Raw genomic sequence first — 15,378 nt, 5'->3', positions numbered from 1 at the left:
CACAGCGTTAACCATAGCTGTATTGACTGACGAAGTGCAACGGACATGGAAGATCAACTGACAAACTGACATCCGGCGCCTGTTCAACACAAGGCATGTACGTTTGCATGCTTGCATTGAATATTCTGGCGGTTAAACATGTTACGAATCAATTAGAATTTCACATTTGCCTGGGCACATCCTCGCGCTTACATTATCCTGTGATCTTACAATGTTAATGATTTATACTGGGTGGTCCATTGATAGTGACCAGGCCAAATATCTCACTAAATAAGCGTGAAACTAGAAAACTACAAAGAACGAAACTCGTCTAGCTTGAAGGGGGAAACCAGATGGCGTTACAGTTCGCCCGCTAGATGGCGCTGCCATAGGTCAAATAGATATCAACTGGGTTTTTTAAAATATGAACCCCCATTTTTATTACACATTCTTGTAGTACGTAAAGAAATATGGATGTTTTAGTTGGACCACTTTTATCGTTTTGTGACAGATGGCGCTGTAGTAGTCACAAACGTACAAGTACGTGGTATCACGTAACATTCCGCCAGTGCGGACGGTATTTGCTTCGGGATACATTACCCATGTTAAAATGGACCGTTTACCAATTGCGGAAAAGGTCGATATCGTGTTGATGTATGGCTATTGTGATGAAAATGGCCAACGGGCGTGTGATATGTATGCTGCTCGGTATCCTGGACGACATCCTCCAAGTGTCCGGACCGTTCGCCGGATAGTTACGTTATTTAAGGAAACAGGAAGTGTTCAGCCACATGTGAAACGTCAATCACGACCTGCAACAAATGTTTTAGCTGCTGTCGTAGCTAATCCGCACATCTTTAACAGACAAATTGCGCGAGAATCGGGAATCTCAAAAACGTCGGTGTTGAGAATGCTACATCAACATCGATTGCACCCGTACCATATTTCTATGCACCTGGAATTGCATGGTGACGACTCTGAACGTCGTGTACAGCTCTGTCACTGGGCACAAGAAAAATTACGGGACGATGAAAGATTTTTTGCACGCGTTCTATTTATCGACAAAGCATCATTCACCAACAGCGGTAACGTAACCGGCATAATATGCACTATTGGGCAACGGAAAATCCACGGTGGCTGCGACAAGTGGAACATCAGCGAGCTTGACGGGTTAATGTATGGTGGGGCATTATGGGAGGAATGATAACTGGCTCCCATTTTATCGATGACAATCTAAATGATGCCATGTATGCTGATTTCCTACGTAATGTTCTATCGATGTAACTACAACACGTTTCACTGCATGACAGAATGGCGATGTACTTGCAACATGATGGATGTCGCGTGCGGTAGAAGCGGTATTGAATAGCATATATTTCATGAGAGGTGGATTGGTCGTCGAAGCACGTTCACCGGATTTCTTTCTGTGGCGAAAATTGAAGGATATTTGCTATCGTGATCCACTGACAACACCTGACTACATGCGTCAGCGCATTGTCAATACATGTGAGAACATTACGGAAGGCGAACTAGTCGCTATTGAGAGGAATGTCGTTACACGTATTGCCAAATGCATTGAGATTGACGGACATCATTTTGGGCATTTATTGCATTAATGTGGTATTTAGAGGTAATCACGCTGTAACAGCATGCGTTCTCAGAAACGATAAGTTCACAAAGGTACATGTATCACATTGGAAAAACCGAAATAAAATGTTCAAACATACCTACGTTCTGTATTTTAATTTAAAAAACCTACCTGTTAGCAACTGTTCATCTAAAATTGTGAGCCATATGTATGTGGCTACTACAGCGCCATCTATCACAAAGCGAAAAAAGTGGTCCAACTAAAACATTCATATTTCTGTACGTACTACACGAAGATGTAATAAAAATGGGGGTTCCCATTTTGAAAACCGCAGTTGATATCCGTTTGACCTATGGCAGCGCCATCTAGCGGACCAACCATAGCGCCATCTGGTTTCTCCGTTGAAGCTAGACAAGTTTCGTTCTTTGAAGTTTTTTCGACTGACGCTAATTTCGTGAGATATTTGGCCGGTCACGATCAATGGACCACCCTGTATATGTTAACTGGATAAATGTACTCCGGAAATTTCATTAGTCTACATTAAGTACTTTTGGTGTTGGGATTTTCTTCCGTCAGTATATTTTTGCTAAGTCTTTACGTAAATATACCGCGTGATAAAAATGTCAGTATAAATTTGAAAACTTAATAAACCACGGAATAATGTAGATAGAGAGGTAAAAATTGACACACATGCTTGGAATGACATGGGGTTTTATTAGAACCAAAAAAAGTATTGTGAGACGCGTGAAAGCTCTCATGCGCGCGTCGTTTGGTGATGATCGTGTGCTCAGCCGCCACTTTCGTCATTCTTGGCCTCCTAGGTCCCCAGACCTCAGTCCGTGCGATTATTGGCTTTGGAGTTACCTGAAGTCACAAGTGTATCGTGATCGACCTACATCTCTAGGGATGCTGAAAGACAACATCCGACGCCAATGCCGCACCATAACATCGGACATGCTTTACAGTGCGGTTCACAACATTCCTCGACTACAGCTATTGTTCAGGAATGATAGTAGACATATCGAGTATTTCCTGTAAAGAACATCATCTTTGTTTTGTATTACTTTCGTATGCTAATTATTGCTGTTCTGATCAGATGAAGCGCCATCTGTCGGCCATTTTTTGAACATTTTTGTTTTTTGGTTCTAATAAAACCTCATGTCATTCCAAGCATGCGTGTCAATTTGTACCTCTCTATCTACATTATTCCGTGATTTATTCAGTTTTCAAATTTACACTGACTTTTTGACCACCCGGTAGATGAAATCGGTGATGACGAACAGACGCAGTCCACTTGTAAGAGAGTTTCATTTTAAGATGTACACAGTCGACCTGCCAGATATGAGCGGAATCGGTGGGCCGTGCGTCAAGCCTAGAGAGTGATGCACCTGCGAGGAAGCCCGACAGATCGTTTGACCTACTTAACGGAGAGGCAATAGGCCCCGCGAGCGCGCGGGCAGCCGTTGCTGCCTCGCCGCCGACGTAAACAGTGGCTCGCAGCCCTTCCGGTAGGCTGACCGCGGCGGCGAGGGGTCGGCCGAGTATCGATTACGGCGTCGCGGCGTCGCGTGGCGTCCCACCCCCGGCGGCGGCGCCAGCGTCGGAGGTGGAGGTGGAGGCGGCGGCGGTGGTGGGGGCTGCGTGTCCGGCGCCTCCGCCGCACTCGAGCCGCGGCGCCGCAGCCCGACGGTCGCTCCGGCGCAGCTCCCGCCAGCCTCTACAGGTACGTGCGCTGCTCGCCGCTCGCCGCTCGCAGCTGGCCGGCGCGCAGCACCTGGAGCTCCACCTCTTCTGCAGACCTCTATTCCGCACTCTAAGAGTTTTATTGGTGAGGTTCGGCACGACAAGCCGGCTACCGCTCGCGACGGCAGCGGACGCGGCAGGCGGCACAGGTCCTGCGCGGTGCGCGGCCGGCATTAGCACACAATGCGAGCGGCCACGCCTTCCACTCAGCTGGCGGTCTGGCCCGGACAGCGCCGGCGAGCGGTGGCGCCTGGCGTCTCCGCAAAGTGGCCGACACGGCGCCGGCACGCGGCACAGCGAACAACAGTACACGCCGCCGGAACTGTCGCAACTGTTGCCGCACGCACCCCGTCGCGTTTTCCCTTTCGATTGTGCTCCCACGTTTAATTCCAGCCTCGCAACACTCGTACGCTCTGTACTGTGGACGCGTTTACACAGTCGTTCTGACACCCATTCCCTTTCGGTGACCATCTCCGCATGCTGCGTACACTTCCTCGCTTCGCGTGTGGCTTCAGTTGTACGAACGGTTCGCAGTGTCGACTATGGATGTCATTACAGCGAGTTCCTGTGGCAGTTTCTCTGACGACAACTTGATAAGGAATTCCGTGTACCATTTTTATTGTCCCCGTGTACATTTGCAAGCAATAGCTTCATCATCAGGGCTCTCTACTGGTATGTAAGAACCCTTCATGGGAATGTGAACACTCCAAAAAGGCATATATATGAATTTTGTTGTTTCCTTTTGTTTCTGACCGCAGTGACATCCTCAGATACGCGTTTCTAGTGTGGTGACATCATAAATAAAAGATCATATCTGTAGTACATATATTACGATGCGTTATCTAGCTAATAAAGAACAGACCTTACAACTGAATTTTAACATAACAACTCTATGCTTTTGTGGCTTAGATTTACTGTTAGAACCACTTTTATTGATACAGTTAACCCCCTCTTACAAGCCCTTATAATTTTAATTAATATTGTGTTTATACTGGTTGCTGGTGACGAGGAAAGTTAGTTATTAGTGTTTTATTAATGATCTCATTCATAAGCAGCCATGTCACAGTCATCACAGTCGCTCAACAAAATTATAATTAAGCTTCACTTGTTTAATCAGAATCGGACGATGACTCTCGTTGTCGGCAGTCTCGATGATTCGAAGCGATCTGCAATCCTGTGTAAATAAAATGTCTTGGTTTTCTTGCGTTGCGTAGTCAATCGGGAAACCTCAGATAGAGCGGAAAGTTTGTTTTGATAGAATTTAAGTATCCGATGAAATAATGGAGTTCTTGGATCTAATAATTGCAGGTTCGTTTCCAGTTCATCGGAAGTTCCTTTCTGATTACCAACGAAACGACACCTCAGTGCAAATTTCCAATTAGAGAATACATATATAATGAAATTCCTTACACACCTTTGATGTAAATGCTCAGTATATATTTTCTTGAGTAGCATACAACATATTTTCAATCTCTTTCTTCCAGGAATCTCGATAGCAAAATTACAATTATTCAATGCGGCTGTTCGGCACGGAGAAGATCCTAGAAGTCCCCTCAACACACCAGAGAGAATATTACAAAGAGTAATTATGCACTCATGGAATAGTAATAGTACTGTACTACTTTGCGCATCGATTCTGCGACTATATAGATGGTCAAGTAGGAAACGTAATTCACTCTTAGAATTGTGCACGGATAATTAGTAGAATATAAGGAGATATTACACCCTCTGTAGGGGCGCCAGTACCCTTCCCTAACTACGGCGAAGTGGACAGCTTTTACTATCAGCGAAACCACTCGTTAATGCCAAAATTTGTCATAAGTTTTATTCCAAGTACAAATGAACACAATAATTACTGTACAGGTAAAACATGCCTACAAAAGCCCTTCTTTAAGTGCATCGTCCTCCATGATCAGCAGCGAGACCTGCTGTTTGTCCACGGCTTTTCTGAACGCCGATTCTGTGCTCAGTCTATCCACTGACTTAACTTCCTTAGCCAGGATGATCTTATACGTCGTGGACCAAGTCTGCCTAGAAGTATTAATTGCAACAGGTGGTACCTGTCGCTACGCATTATGTGGCCAAAGTATTCGCGTTATTTTCTTTTGGTGGTAATGAGAATTTCTAAATCTGTGTTCATACGCTGCAGTAGTGACACATTTGTGACTTTATCTGTAAGTGGTATCCTTAATGTTTCCGCCTCCTTAATTGAGTGCTCAGCTCGTCTGACAGGGATGGAGCGGGCCCGGGTTCAATTCCGGGACGGCTCGGAGATTTTCTCCGCTCGGTAACTGAATGTTGTGTTGCCTTCATCATCATTTCAGTATCATCGCTACGTTAGTGGTCCAATGTGGTGTCACGTGGAAAGTCCAATCTCTTGCCTACAATTATCATAGGTGTCAACAACTCAGTTGCATAGAGTTGCACACTAAATATGTAGAATTGAAGTAGCTTAATGCAAAATGTAATGCTTATGTCACGAATAGTCAGAACTTTCTTCATTCCTCTTTAAAGAACTTCTGGACTGTCAAAATCTTCAGAGAATTTCTTGAGAGAACTCGCAGTTATCGTTGATTTGACACCCCAAATACTTTTATGGCACAATACTTTCGATATTACTATTAATAAGTCAGTAATTCCATGGACGTGAGATGACTGGACATCTCGTTTAAACTTAGCAACACAACAAAAGCTGTAGACCAAATTTATTATTACGTTTTTAATTTACTTCACTCATTCACTTTGCCACAAATAGCCACTGTTGCTATAATGGAAAAAATAATATTCCGAATGACGTTATTTTCGACGTGTACTGTTATTAACTGTGTTCATTTTCGACCGTTCACATGTGTACAATGTCCTCTCACGAAGAGCTAACATGCACTGATGTACTTCATAGTGAGCTATTAAGGCTCTTCCAGAGTGGTAAAATAGTCAAAATCGTGCGAGTCTCTTTGTGACGTTTCCCTTTTTATGACAAACGTCATAAGCTACGCAAGCTTTCTTCCTTTGCTTGTGTTTTCAGTTGTTTGCATAGTCCGGAGCTTCGAATTTTGGCCACGATTACAGAGAGCTTTTCACACACTTTCTCTTTCGGTCATAAATTACTAGTCTGTGCACGATTATCAATCTGCGAATGGCTTGATCTACTGTTTCAACAGTGCATCTTTTGCAACTCTTCGGGAGTTTTGGCCATATTATTGCAATATCACAATATTTTCCGCCTGGACCTTTAGTATTAATTTCCTTATTGACGGTGTTCTCTTATGAGGGATGAACTCAACCATTGATGCGCTTCATACCGTGTTATCGTGGCTCTTTGAGAGTGGCGCAATAATCAACATCGCAGTCGTAAATGAATACGTTGAATACCATTCCAGGCGTCATTTTCAAAACACTGCAGGGCTGTGAGCACAAGTTAACATAAAATAATTTTACTGGAAATTTATTTGCGCATGATACGAGAGGTTGTATCTACGTAAGTGTGTACTGCGTTGCAAGTAAAGCGAAAAATAAGATCATAAAGTTGTCTCCAACTTACAGAGACGTCCTACACGGCCTTTTTGGCAACTAAAAATCTACTATTCGTTTCTAGGTAAGAGGATCACTCAAATCAGCAATTATTAAAAATGCTGATGTGCAGCATTTTGCTCAGTTATTTACAATTTACACGTTATGATTATTACTTATGTCTCGGATGATAACCATGTATGACATGCTACTTAAAGCAATCAATTAAAAGTTAAAGAACGTAGGGACACACATCGAGAAGAGAGTGAGTTAGATGTTCCCATTATTATTAGTCGATACTAAACGTTAGATTTTAGAATTCATCATTTTCTGTGGAATTAAAGCACCGTTTTTCAGAATCGTATTTAGTCAGTTCTTGCATGCTTAAAGTACGGTTTTGAATTCGTCTATGTCCGTATGTACACAAATATCTGAGCAAAAAGAGTGCACCAACAAAAACGGGAAATTTATTTCTGATAGGTGGAGGGTCCTATATGAAGTTATGTCCAGCGTGCTAACTACGTATTTACATAAAATGATTTTGAAAACGACCGTTCTGAAAGCGGTTCCAGTGTTAATGTGTTGATAGCTTTGAGCAGCATCATGTTCTTGGTAGAAACTGACACCATGTGTTACTTTCGATGGCTGTTGCTGGATGAGTTTCACGTAATCTTTTCATTGTGCTTTATGCGGTCACGGTTTTACTTTCATCCTCTAGAGAAGCAGTAGGAGCCGAGTTTGTTCCCTGCACTATTTATGCAGTTGTTTTAACTATTGTGCAGTTACTTTTTCATTTGCGGCTTGAGGTGCACCATATTATTACTTTTGCTTGCAGTGTGCAGATGAACTGTCATAATGGACTACTGGAGGAATCTAATTTATAGAGAATAGAGCTGAAGTACTTTCAAAGAGACAGCGTTAATTTATTTCATATTGAGTATTATTCACACGACAATAATCTTCATTCATTTGCCATTGATGACGTTCCTCCTTCCAAGACATAACACAATCATTATTTCGTTAAGTCTGCTGCGAATAAATTCTACTTCAGATATCCATTTTCTTTTTGGTCATTTCAGTGACCAAATAAAATATATCTGGTAGAGTAGTCTATTAAGAGCATCACTAGCGTTCAGCATCCATAGCACTCCTATCCATGTTTCGTTGAAATGTTCGGTGTAAATTATTTCACCGATAGTACAAAACTAAAACTATAACAGAAACATGTTGGTGGGTAGAAAAAGCTGAACTAGTAGCTAGGAATTTCTAGTTCTTTCTAGATAAAGTTATTTCTATTACTTGCTCTCCTACGTGGTGATTCGGACATTGTCTTAACGCTCACCGCTGTTTAAGTTGATCATTCACAAATTAATTCGCATTTTTGGAAGTAAGGACGATATCAGCGTTATTGATTATCGCATTTATACCAGTAAGAGGGAACCGACATTTGCTAACAAAAGGAATAAAGGTAAGGATTTAACGTCTCGTCGAGGATGACGCAATTAGTGATGGGTCATGAACTACTATAGGACAAAGATGAGAGAAGAAATCAACTGTGCCCTTCTCAAAGGCACAACACCGGCATTAGCCTTGACAGATATCGTTAAAACATTGAAAACCTAAATCTGGATCTTGAGATGGAGTGTTGTATGCCATTCCTAGATGCGAGTGCAGTGCCGTGCTCATTGAGCGACCTTGGATTAGTTTGTTTATGAACTTAATCTACCTACGACGAGAAACATAAATCAAAATGACTGAACATGGAGTACAGACTAACCCTGCACCACACATCTTATGTGATGGCGTTTGCGCCAGCTTGCTACGTTTGGTTAAACAAACATACAGCGTCATTTTGTCGACAGAAACGTGGGTGATACTCAAATGGTTCAAATGGCTCTGAGCACTATGGGACTTAACTTCTGAGGTCATCAGTCCCCTATAACTTAGAACTACTTAAACCTAACTACTCTAAGGACATCACACACATCCATGCCCGCGGCAGGATTCGAACCTGCGACCGTAGTGGTCGCGCGGTTCCAGACTGAAGCGCCTAGAACCGCTTGGCCACACCGGCCGGCGCGGTGATACTCCCTCTTGCATGTACTGCCTATGTTCTCGCAGTTTGGCGTATCCGTGCCACAAGGGTTCGACGGTCATTTACGGTTTTTTTTTTATTTATACAGATTGGTCCATTGATAGTGACGGGCGAAATATCTCACGCAATAATCATTAAATGAAAAAACTACAAAGAACGAAACTTGTCTAGCTTGAAGGGGGAAACCAGATGGCGCTACGGTTGGCCCGATAAATGGCGCTGCCACAGGTCAAACGGATATCAACTGCGTTTTTTTAAAATAGGAACCCCCATTTTTTATTACATATTCGTGTAGTACGTAAAGAAATATGAATGTTTTAGTTGGTCCACTTTTTTCGCTTTGTGGTAGATGGCGCTGTAATAGTCACAAACTTATAAGTATGTGGTATCACGTAATATTCCGCCAGTTCGGACGGTATTTGCTTCGTGATACATCACCCGTGTAAAAATGGACCGTTTACCAATTGCGAAAAAGGTCGATACCGTGTTGATGTATGCCTATTGTGATCAAAGTGCCCAACTGGTTTGTGCTATGTATGCTGCTCGGTATCCTGGACGACATCATCCAAGTGTCCGGACCTTTCGCCGGATAGTTACGTTATTTAAGGAAACAGAAAGTGTTAGATCACATGTGAAACGTCAACCACGACCTGCAACAAATGATGATGCCCAAGTAGGTGTTTTAGCTGCTGTCGCGGCTAACCTGCACATCAGTAGCAGACAAATTGCGCGACAAAGGGAAAACTCAAAAACGTCGGTGTTGAGAATGCTACATCAACATCGATTGCACCCGTACCATTTTTCTATGAACCAGGAATTGCATGGCGACGACTTTGAACGTCGTGTACAGTTGTGCCACTGGGGACAGGAGAAATTACGGGAAGATGACAGATTTTTTGCACGCGTTCTATTTAGCGACGAAGCGTCATTCACCAACAGCGGTAACGTAAACTGTCTTAATATGCACTATTGGGCAACGGAAAATCCACGATGGCTGCGACAAGTGGAACATCAGCGACCTTGACGGGTTAATGTATGGTGCGGCATTATGGGAGGAATGATAATTGGCTCCAATTTTATCGATGGCAAACTAAATGGTGCAATGTATGCTGATTTCCTACGTAATATTCTACCGATATTACTACAAGATGTTTCACTGCATGACTTAATGGCGATGTACTTCCAACATGATGGATGCCCGGCGGTTGAAGCTGTACTGAAAACTATATTTCATGACAGGTGGATTGGTCGTCGAAGAACCATACCATGGCCAGCACGTTCACCGGATCTGACGTCCCCGGATTTCTTTCTGTGGGGAAAGTTGAAGGATATTTGCTATCGTGATCCACCGACAACGCCTGACAACATGCGTCAGCGCATTTTCAATGCATGTGTGAACATTACGGAAGGCGAACTACTCACTGTTGAGAGGAATGTCGTTACACGTATTGCCAAATGCATTGAGGTTGACGGACATCATTTTGAGCATTTATTGCATGAATGTGGTATTTACAGGTAATCACGATGTAACAGCATTCGTTCTTAGAAATGATAAGTTCACAAAAGTACATGTATCACTTTGAAACAACCGAAATAAAATGTTCATACGTACCAACGTTCTGTATTTTAATTTAAAAAACCTACCTGTTAGCAACTATTTGTCTAAAACTGTGAGCCATATGTTTGTGACTACTACAGCGCCATCTATCACAAAGCGAAAAAAGTGGTCCAACCAAAACATTACTATTTCTGTACGTACTACACGAATATGTAATAAAAATGGGGGTTCTCATTTTAAAAAACGCAGTTGATATACGGTCGACCTATGGCAGCGCTATGTAGCGGGCCAACCATAGCGCCATCTGGTTTCCCCCTTCATGCTAGACAAGTTTCGTTCTTTGTAGCTTTTTCGTTTGACGCTTATTTCGTGAGATATTTGGCCCGGTCACGATCAAGGCACCACCCTGTGTATCGTGTATGTCTTGCTTACATTCTCTTCTAGAAAGTATGTTACCACTGTTCACTCTAATAACTGTGATATCCCTTAAACTAAAGAGCTGGCATAGAAAATGTCTAAATAGTCTTTTATGTCGTAAAGAAGGTGAGCGTTGTCGTCGCTATAAAACGTTTCCTAAAGAACTGTATACTGGTAACTTTCTCGTTTTACTCACGCTCTGAAACGTCAATGAAACTAAGACGAATTATTCTACTGGAATTAAATGTGTTGTCGGTAATATGTATGAGCTAATCTGACGACCAAATTATTTTTATTTATCTATGTTGCATGATTTCTGGTATCTGTTTTGTAACGCTGTGTTCTTTTCGTGGAGTCGGTTACGAAGCCATTTGTTTATTCCAATGAAAGGAAATTTCCTACCAGCTGAATTTTTTATTTTTTTATGTTTATCTCATGTATGTACAGCCGACTTCAAAACAATGCTGTCTACTCTTCAGGTACCAGTTAGGCGTGCTTGATGTGTCGAATGCCGTAAGTACCGTAACTGTTGTTCCGTCAAGGAAGGCATCCATAATTCGTCTCCCACACAGTTTGGTGAGTCATGTCGAATGCCGTCCACTCTGACACAGAGTTTTATTTCCATTCGGATAAAGACATTTCCTTTATTTGGGGATACGCTTTTCCGATTACTTACTACTAATTGTGTTTTTCGTTGTGTAGTTGAGGTAAATTGGCACTGGAAGCCATTTAGCGTGACATAAATCGAGAAGACAAACAATGCACTTTTGTTCAACGTGAATCTACGTTTGATTTCGTATAAGTACGGCTCGCACAGCAGTGTCCATTAAGTCATGTGCAGTTTTTCCTTTTTTCTGTTTTGTGTTGGGATGATCGATTTATGTTCCTCATCCTATATATTAATATTTACACGGATTCTTGTCTACCTGTCTATTTACCTATCAATGTAACCATCAGTCTACCATTTGCCAGGCACTTAATTGTGAATTACAGAGTAGCCGCGCAGATTTAGATGTTTCCTTATACTCAATTAATTCTAGCAGCCTTTTGGCTACTACATGTGTTTTTTTGTCATTTTATTATAATAAATCATACCTAGAGTAGCTTATATCCGTATCACGCACTCTACAAAGTGTATAAAAACAACCAAATACGGAGTTTAGCTCAGTAGGGCGTAATAAAAGTTCTGGCGATACAAACCTGATGTTGCATCTCATTGGCCACATTCCTTTCCACGAGACAAAAACCTGACGTGGCATATCTTCCTTTCACCCCTCGCATTGTAATGGAACGTGGTTACCCACGCTGTGACTTCACCAGCTCCTCGTCCATCAACGTTTTCACATCGCTTGGGAGGACGCTTTTAGTGATCTCGGCTGCACAGGCAGGTTGACGAGAAATGTTTAGACTCACCGCTTGTCAGTAACTTGTCTTGTTGAGTCGACGGATCCGAAACGAGTTGCAGCAGATCACGTATGAGCAGATACTATTTATTGCTGTCAAGGTCAGTGTTCTATCTACCAGACCGAAAACGACTTGTCGAATTAAACACATGTCAAACTACCTTCGACCCAGAAAGTTATTTCACGTGACTTTCCACCGTCCTCTGTGTTAATCTTGGGCGACATCCAAGTTTCTTCTCGACTAGTGCAAAGTCGAATACGAGCAACAAGCGTTTTGCTTCAGCTAAGCTTAAACCTTCCTCTGCTATCATGCGTGACACTTTGCAGTGGCAGCGTGTAGAATAAGTTAGACACAAACTAAAGCCGCCGCTGACAACTCGGTGTAACGTGATGTCAAACACACAAAACAAAATGAAGTGAGGACCGGAGTAAACGAAGCCTTCTGCTTTTAAACTTAATCATAGTCAATATTCACTTTTCTGACTACCTACAGGGGAAGATGTAGATTTCTAACATATTATTCCCTCACCTGTGGAAGCCCAGTAACGACAATTTAAAAAGAAGGATAGCAGTAAGAACAAGTCTATGGCTAAAATATTCTCGGGACGAGAAGAAGATAGTCTTACATTTTAACGGCTCAGCTATGTTAAAGTCTCTTTTAATTAATAGAGGAAACAGCCGCTTCCATTATCAGTAGCTTGTCTCCTTAACGCCTCAATAATGAAACCAAAAAAAGATAAAAGTAACAATAATCTCCATCATGGACTAATCTGGTGTCATAATAGTGATGAAAGGAAAAAGACAGCTGTAGGCATTAAAAAACCAGCAAATTGAATGTATTTATTTACACTCGAAGGCCACGATACGAGAAATAACCAAACACTTGGTCGCTGTTATAAGAAAAACACGTAGAGCAGAACGTCTATGGATTGAGCATCCCGTATCATGCACGTATTCAACATCGAACTGGGATTGTTACATGACTTTCGTGTTACGCTGTTTGCTTACATTTTGTGGTACAACCGAAACTGTAGTGTTGCGCGCACTTTTCATGTTCGTACATAATTATTTATTAGTATCAGCAACGGTGAATAAATGCAGTTGCTATGGTTGCAAAGCGAAATAGGTCAAACGAGGAAAAGTGAGTTGCCGCAGGTACAAAAGTGTAATTCCAGTTTTCAAATCACAAGGAGACGATGTGGTGAAATTATTGGCAATAATTGTAATGAAGAGATTATATCGTAGGTCTAATTTACGACTATATGGTTATATGATTATGAGACGAGGGTTAGATAACTTTGGTTTTGTTTGCTGTCAGCCAATCCGTTGAAAGTACACTTAGATCGAGTAATCTTCACTTCCAGATAACATTTATGACGACAGATTGAGTCGTTATCTTCCGGTTTCACAGGTCTCCAACACTTTTTGCTTATTTTAAAGTACTCATTATAGGAAGCCATTGTACTCGTACGTGGGTCACGGACGATGAATGTGCACGATTAATTATTTAGTTCCCGAAAAATCGAAAAAAACAGAAGAATTCGTCCCTAAAAGTATTTCAGTGCATGATAAATCGCCAATTGTCACAGGTCATAGCTCAAAATACTATTTTTTCGGATGATTCTCTTTTTGTTACGCAAGGAAGCCATTTCACAATGTTAGTGAAACATAATTTACGAAAATGGAGACTCGGAAATACGGTGAAGTGCAATACCAAACGTAAAAAAATATCGGTGGGTCTTTTACTCCAACAACAACAATAATAATAACATATGATCTTTGACGCTGAGTAGCGATTTGTTCCTGCACTTTCCCTTCAATGTTTTGAGCCACGTTCATCCCAGATATCAAGTGCACAACGTTAAGATGCCTATAAAACTCGTTAAAAAGTCCACGTTATTTTGAGCTCTACCTGTGTGAGCTAGCAATGTAATAGCGTTCAAAATTTGCCGAGTGCGCTTGAGCAAACCATACTCCACAACATAGTTCCTTGACTTTTTGTTCCTCACGCTTGAATTCTCACTCCGTATATTTTCTAATATTGCGTTTACCCTACTAATGACGTTTAAGTTGAAAGAATCGTCAGATGCTGGGGAGATCCTGTTTATTCTACGTCGCCTGTCTTGTCATTTCAACATAATTCATTCTTGACCAGCAGTACATCAGTAAAATGGCGGCCTATGTTAATTAATATTGTTGCTCTATTTGCTTTGTTTCTCCATTGCTCTTTCTACAATTATTTAGATAAGTGGACAACACGGAAACAATAAATAGTACAGTACGAAAGAAGACGATCAATAATCATACGACAATGTACGGCTTCATTTGTATATCATTACATGTCAAAAAAAATTGATCAGAATTTCGAAACGTTTTGGTACGATCGACTTTCATACGTAATGTGGGACTTCTCTTATATACAGGGCGTCACAGGAGGAATGGTAATTAATCAACGCTGTGACGGAAACGATCATTCGAAGCATGTTAGAACATATTAGAGCCCATATTCATTTTTTTTTTTCGTCCAAACTACCACCTCCCAAAATATGGAAAGCAAAGGGCGTGCAGTACAAGAGATTTGTTTCACAATATCGAAGAAGAAGAAGTGCTTGTAGTCCTTAAGCTGTGTATTTTAGAATCCATGTTTGCTGGACGTTTTTGCTTCGAACGATGGTTCCTGTCATATCTCTGAATACTGACAATTACTCTGGGTGCACACTGTATTTTGCATCAATGATAAGACGACTTTGTCACGAAATTATTGTTTGATAAATTTTGAGTTTATAGTTTGTGTAATTGTTTTTAATAACACGCAAGGAAAATATGATCGATTTGGCTGAAGAAGACAGCATGCGTCACGAGGGACAGACAGCGACGCCTCCCACTAGAGGGTGTTTTCCGTTAAGATCGGTTTTCTTATCGCTAATACACTTTGCTTCCCAGTTACGCTTCTCTGAAACGTACAACTCTTTCAAACACTCTGAATCGCTCTATGATACTGTTAAACGCCTGCAGAAAGCTTGAAACGTGATACAGATTGACTGAGATTTTTTCTGTTTCTGCAAAGATTCCATGCGTCGTTTCT

The 15,378-nt window shown here is 41.7% G+C and overlaps 1 protein-coding gene across 1 annotated transcript in view; it reads left to right on the top strand.

Annotated features, from left to right (window-relative positions):
- The first annotated feature begins 3,228 nt into the window (after positions 1-3,228).
- LOC126356138 (BTB/POZ domain-containing protein 1-like) overlaps positions 3,229-15,378 on the top strand; it is a 431,946-nt gene continuing 419,796 nt past the window's right edge. Inside the window, exon 1 of the mRNA XM_050006848.1 lies at positions 3,229-3,290. The gene's annotated coding sequence lies outside the window, so the exon portion shown is untranslated. The remainder of the gene's footprint in view (positions 3,291-15,378) is intronic.

The sequence above is a fragment of the Schistocerca gregaria genome, chromosome 3 (assembly GCF_023897955.1).
Source record: "Schistocerca gregaria isolate iqSchGreg1 chromosome 3, iqSchGreg1.2, whole genome shotgun sequence".
In the NCBI taxonomy this organism is placed as follows: Eukaryota; Metazoa; Arthropoda; class Insecta; order Orthoptera; family Acrididae; genus Schistocerca; species Schistocerca gregaria.
This window is presented reverse-complemented; position numbering and strand designations above follow the sequence as displayed.